This window comes from Belonocnema kinseyi, chromosome 5 (genome assembly GCF_010883055.1).
Source record: "Belonocnema kinseyi isolate 2016_QV_RU_SX_M_011 chromosome 5, B_treatae_v1, whole genome shotgun sequence".
Taxonomy (NCBI): Eukaryota; Metazoa; Arthropoda; class Insecta; order Hymenoptera; family Cynipidae; genus Belonocnema; species Belonocnema kinseyi.
Genome location: NC_046661.1, coordinates 788,880 through 795,742, shown reverse-complemented (window position 1 = coordinate 795,742; position 6,863 = coordinate 788,880). Strand labels below are relative to the sequence as shown.

The 6,863-nt window shown below is 33.2% G+C and overlaps 1 protein-coding gene across 1 annotated transcript in view; it reads left to right on the top strand.

Moving 5' to 3' along the window:
• Positions 1-6,863, top strand: part of LOC117172823 (head-specific guanylate cyclase) — a 373,978-nt gene that overhangs the window by 112,180 nt on the left and 254,935 nt on the right. The window lies entirely within an intron of this gene.

The following is a 6,863-nucleotide window of genomic DNA, read 5'->3' as shown; positions in this document are numbered from 1 at the left end:
AGGGAGCTCTTCTTAATATTTTGACACCAAAATCATGTCGATACACCTTACCGACTGCGAGTAAAGCCACCCACGCTTTAACTTGACAGACTGTACATACACTCTAGATTAATGTGATTTTACTGTGAAAATATACAAAGTAAAAATTAAATCCGAGTGTTAACCAATTATTTCTCTAGTGCAATCACGAATAAAACAATTTTACAGAACTTACTATAAACAGTTTTATAAGTTGCTTTTAACAGGGGTCTTTCTCTATTGGGCTGTTCGCCGACAATATATTTACTCATCCCACTAAAATGTGTTCTGGTCTATATGAAAAACTAGTTAAACACTAACTACCGAACCAAGTGTCATAAATGATGTGAAATAGATTCTGATCGCTATTTCGATACAATTGTACGTCAATTTTCTCATTTACAATTTTCAACTGAAACTTAATAAAATTTTATATAAAGTTGATTAGACCTTTTTTAAGATCAGTAAAAAAATCTGGATTTAAATTAATTAGCCTTCCCCCTCAAAATACAAGCGAAAGTCATAAATGATTTAGAATAGATTTTAATCGCTATTTTCATACTATATCTATTTTCTCCTTTACACTTTTGTACTGAAATTTACGGAAATTGAATATGACATTTAACAGACCTTTCTCAAGGTCTGTGCAAAATTCTGGATTTAAATTAATTAGCCTTCCCCCTCAAAATACACCCATGAGCCATAAATGCTCAGAAATGCATTTCGAGCACATCTTAGGACCGATTTCACTAACTCTGATTAAATCGTTAATCATTGATTAACCTTATTTAATCAATACTTTGCGTTCTACCATTCTTTTAATCATGATTAGGGGAAGATAATCACGGGTTCACTTAACCGCCCAATAATGGCTGATTATGGAGTTTAATTAGTGATTAAAGTAGCATGACCCCGAAATTGAAGTGCAAGTGCAGTGAGTGCAGTATACAGGAAGGAAATATGGCTCTGTTTTACAATGATATTTTATCCTCATCTGATGATGATGAAATACTTAACCACGCTCAGAGAAGGCCACGAATATTCAGACAAAATTTCCACTTCTCTTCTACTACACTTGCCACTGAAACCACTCGTAAACTCAAACTTGGGGAATCTTATCATATGCTAATATGGTGCCGAGTGTTTATGAAGAATTTCGTTCTAACAATCAGAGTCGCCGTTACAACAGAAAGACCTAGAAACTAGACCTTACTACGAACAAAGTATATGACTAGCTAACCAGACGTTGAAAATGCTTGGTAGAACGCATCGCTGGTTAACGCTGATTTAATCATTGATTAAAAAATAATCATGATTAGTTAATCATAGATTTAAACAGAGTTGGTGAAATTGGCCCTTTGGTGTATTTTTAGGGGGAAGGCTGATTAATATAAATTGAGATAAAGATAAAAAAGCTAAAATAATTGCGTACAAAATGTTGACATATTTTTTGTAGAAAACATTTGCAAATCCACGAATTTTATAGATAAACCAATTTATTATTTTACGTAAATTTGTAAATTTACTCATTTTGAAATTATAACTGGACTCTTTGCGATTCATTTCTAATTTCTAAATCGCGAAAATTTCTACATTGATCATTCCAATTTTACAAATTTAGCGAGTGTTCACTTTTTCGTATAAATTAAAAATTTAACCAATTACAAATATTTCAAAATAATAAAATTTCGAAATTAGTCCCACTGCAAATTTATTTATAACTTCTAAGCTTATCAAGTCGCTCAAAAAATATTCTGGATAATCCAAAATTTTCCACATTAATAATTATTCCAATATTACAAAACTGGCAGATATTGACTTTTTTATAGATTATAAATTCATCAAGTTACCCAGAAATGAATTTCAAAACTATCAAATTTCAAAAAAAGTAAAAGTCAGATCAAAAAATTATTTCAATATTTTGCACGCAATTATTGTATTCACATCTTTTATTTTTATTTCACAAATGAAAACTGCCTAATCTTTGGCTTATTCGCATTCCTTTCGTAGCTGCAGTGAACAGCTCATAACCTAGCCAACCAACCCAACCATTAGAAATTATTATTTAAGATGTTTGCAATACAAAAAAAATTGACAAGAAGATTTGAACCAATGTACTTTTAATACATTTCAGTTAAAAGTTGTAAAGGAGAAAATCGATGTAGTGTAAAAATTTCGATCGAAATCTATACCACCGCATTTGCACCTTTTTGGGTGTCTTTTTATGGTTAAGGCTAATGAATTTAAATCCATATTTTTGCACAGATCTTGTAAAAGGTCTTTTCAATTTTGTATTGAGTTATAGCAAATTACAGTTAAAAATTGTTCAGGAGATAATCGATGCAATATAAAAATGGCGCTCAACATCTATTCCACAGCATTTATGTATGACTCTAACGTGTGCTTATATTATATTATATATTGTGAAAGACCTATTCAATAATATATTCAATTTCAGTAAATTTCAGTTATAAATTGGAAAAGAGAGAATAGATGCAGTATCAAAAAGTAATCAAAGTGCATTTATCAGCATTTATGTCTTATATGATTTTTTTCTACTATTTTGCACTAGTTTAAAAAATCCACAAAGCTGAAAAGTACTGATTTTTTTTTAATGATTCAGCATATCATCGAGGAGTTATAAACAGCGATTCCACTTATTTAGAATTAATTTTAAGTTAGGGTCATATTTGTTCCTCGTTGACTGGCCTACACCCATTCTGTCGGTATATCAGCTTATAGGATATTCTGCGTATATTTTTTTGGCGAATTGGTACGCCAGCTCTCTCACTTTGATGATACGCAGACCGTAGTAACACTTGCTGTATTTTTTAGTATGGCTAATCAACACTTTCTATTTTTCAGAAGAAAACACCTAGAAAACACATGTCAAATCAATCAGTTATTTTTATTTGGTTCTTCAAATTACCCAGTGAACATTTTTTCACAACTATTGGCTAATTCTAGTTCCACGCTGTATGCGTTAATTTGGTGAAAATATGGGTGGTAGTACCACCGCATTAATGGCCAATTCTATCTCTAGCGCGTAGACACCAGACTTTTGTCCTAGAAACAGTGAATTCTTAAGCCACAATGTGGAGGGGCGTGTGAGAGTGAAGTTCAATAATTCACCTCGAGAAATGGGCAATTCCGGACTATCGTTGTTGACTTTTTTTCTAATAAAACATTGAAAACGACAATGTAACCATCACTCAAGGCGAAAATATCGTTTGTATCTATACCGTGCGATCACGCTATTTGTATAGCGTGGGTTCAGGTCAGTTTTTCCAGAACCTTCCAGCAAAACAAAGAGAGAGCCCTAGCGCAGGCACGCATTGCCGCGAGCTTAGCTGGATTTAGAATTGGCCAATTCTTGAACACTCAGGTGGAAAATAATATAGCAGTGCTCAACAGCTGATCAAGTTTTTGCCAAAATCGTGGACTCGATGGCCTGGAGTAACAACTTGCAAAACCTGAACTCCACATTTTGTTTACTATGTAGCTTTGTCTTAATTGGTCGTTCGCTTATTGTAAGAGTCCTGAAACAGCAACAATTCATGAAATTTCATTTTATTTCTCTTAATTCGATCATAAATTCCTTTTTTAACATTTAATTTCGAAAAAACTGACGTAGCGATACTATTGTCTTGATTTAAAAAAATTACGGTGAACGAACCCTGACTACACAAATGGTGCAACCTTGATTACAAGCAGCATAATGGTGTTTACACGCCTATTTACGGTTCGCCAACCAGCAGAACAGACAAAAGAGTAAAAGAGATAGAGAGCGGAAAATTGAAAAAAATTACTCTCTATCTCTTTTAATCTTATGACTTTTCTGATAGCTGGCGATCAGTTGACAGACGTGTAAATACATCAAAACCGCGTCGCATTACATGGCAGCCAAACTTGTTTTAAAACTAAATATTCTGCTAAGTATTTTGTTAAATGTTAACCACATAACAGGCATATATGCTTACATTGATTATTGCATTTCCTCTCTCCAAAGTCTGCGATGGTCTCTACGAGAGTAGTTTTGTCACGCTCGATGGAGTCAGTGGCGTTATATTAAAAATTGCAATTTATAAGAATTGATAATTATTTACAGAATTCTCGTGTGAAAATTCAGTGTTGGACTTTACTTTTAACTTACATTGATTATTGCATTTCCTCTCTCCAAAGTCTGCGATGGTCTCTACGAGAGTAGTTTTGCCACGCTCGATGGAGTCAGTGCCGTTATATTAAAAATTGCAATTTATAAGAATTGATAATTATTTACAGAATTCTCGTGTGAAAATTCAGTGTTGGACTTTAATTTTAACTTTTAACTTTTTTTATTTTTTCCATTCAGTTTGGACTAAAAATGAACCACGTAGCAGAAAAAATAATTCGGATGATATTTACAGGTCGTTCATCGAAATTATTTCTGCTTTCATTGAGAAAATAAGTTTTCTTGAAAAACGGCTTATTAAAACGCTAAATGATGCGGAATATAAAAGCTGCGGATCACCAGCATGAATATTTCTTGATAATAATTTTGTTATAGTCAAGAATATCTAAAGATTCACAAAAATCAATTCATATAAACATGTAACATTATTATTTTTTTAAACGGTTATGACTAACGATGCTTGATGACTTTTTTCTTCTCATGTCTCCTTAAGAATGCATAGTTATGAAAAAAACGTATCATAAAATAATCTTCATTTTAATAAACCGCATTTTTATATTCTGTATAATTGCTGATCTGATGTTTTGGAGAAAAATCATTTTTCTGTACAAACAGAGAATTAGCGGTAAACGACCTCTAAATATTATACGATTTGATTTATGTTTCCAAGAGGCACATTTTTTACCCTAATGGGACAAAAAATTATAAATGAAAGTTAAGATTCGGATTTTCTTTTTTTAAACACCCCTGACGGACATTGAAATTTAATCTCATAGTCCGGGAGACAGGTACAGTCTCGTTGTCTTTTCAATTCGGATAGAGCCACCAAGGTTTTTTTATATGTATGTTGACCTGCTGAATCCAAATTTTTTGGGTGGGTCTTCGCCCGAGTCGTCGGTTTTTTGTTATTAACATTTTCTTATAAAAATTAATAGAAAATTTTATTTTTCACCAAACAAAAAATTTTTTCAACTTTTTTAGCACATTTTGAGTCGAAAAGATCCATAGTAATTTTTCTCCCACACCCATACTTTTTGAGGAAAAACTGGCAAAGTTTTCAAAAATGCAATTTTTTCAGTTTTTGAAGCTATGTCAGAAGTAACCCTTACACTTTTTTATAATCCGAGTCCACGTCATATTTTCTTAACGTGTATATTATCATTAAAAAATATTTCCAATTCGTTTACACAAATAGCTTTTGAGCGGGATGAGTTGAAAGTTCAAGGTTTTCCGAGCCATTTAGCGATTTAGGAACGGTGGCCGAGGAGTTCGCCAAGGCACGAGTGCGTGGCGGTATACGCTCAGTCAGCCGCGCGCGCTTGGAAAACCTTGAATTTTCAACTCGTCCCACTCAAAAACTATTTGTTTAAACGAACTTGAAATATTTCTTAATGGTAATACATACGTTAAGAAAATATGGCGTGGACTCGGATTATAAAAAAAGTGGATGTGGTACTTCTGACCTAGCGTCAAAAACTGGAAAAATTCCATTTTCAAAAACCTTGCCAATTTTTTTTCTCAAAAAGTATAGGTGTGGGAGAAAAATTACTAGGGACCTTTTCAACTCAAAATATACTAAAAAAGGTGAAAAATTTTTTTTTGGTGAAAAATAAAATTTCCTATTGATTTTTATAAAAAAATGTTAATAACAAAAAAACGACCGCTCGGGCGGAGAGCCGCCCAATAAATTTGGATTCAGCAGGTCAACATACATATAAAAAAACCTTGGTTGCTCTATCCGAATTTAAAACGCAATGAGACATACCTGGCTCCCGGACTATCAGATCGATGTTTAATATATTGTAAAACATTCCTCATTGTTTATGAAAAGTTGTATATAATTCCGAAATGAAAGCTGCAAATATGTGAGTCTAAGGAAACACTTTTTTAAAAATTAATTTTCAGACCCCTTGGGATTAATAGTTTGATATAGGAAAATTGAAATTGAGAATGCACACAAATAGTTGTTTGTGCATGAAGAGTGGAGACGCGCGCATTATACGTGCACTGAATACAACAATATTTTTGTGAATGAAAAATATCGGATTTCATATGCAGTATTTGGAAGCCTCTCAACGTTACTTGCCGTTTCTGGCCGTAAGCGTAGGTATACTTTCTGCAAATAGTGAAAAGCTGATATAAGTGTCTTTATATTTGAAAAAGGTTGAATGAGACCCAGAAAGCGACTACCTATTACAAATACATTTTTTGTTTGCGTTAGCGTCATTTTTCCTTCTTTATTTAACGCTTAATATTGATGTACGAGGGTAGTTCAATAAGTCCTTAGAATGACCAATAGATGGCGCGCAAATAGCTCCAAATCATCTGTTTTCAGTAAGCACCACTCCCGACTAGATATATGGTGCAGTCACAGTCCACATCTTCTGAGTTTACGTGTTTTTATAACCAATTGAAAAAAAAAATTGTTCGTTAAGAAAAATGGAAAAAAACGAGTTCAGAGCGGTAATCAAACATTTTCATTTAAAGGGTTTAACTCCATATGAGATAAGAAATGCATTGGACTCAGTTCATGGCACATCTGCCCCTGCCTTAGCAAAGGTTTATAACTGGATAAATGAATTTAAGCGTGGTCGTACATCAATAAGTGTCGAACCACGTTCAGGAAGGCCCGTAGAAGCAAGTACTCCCGAAATCATCAATAAAATCCACGATA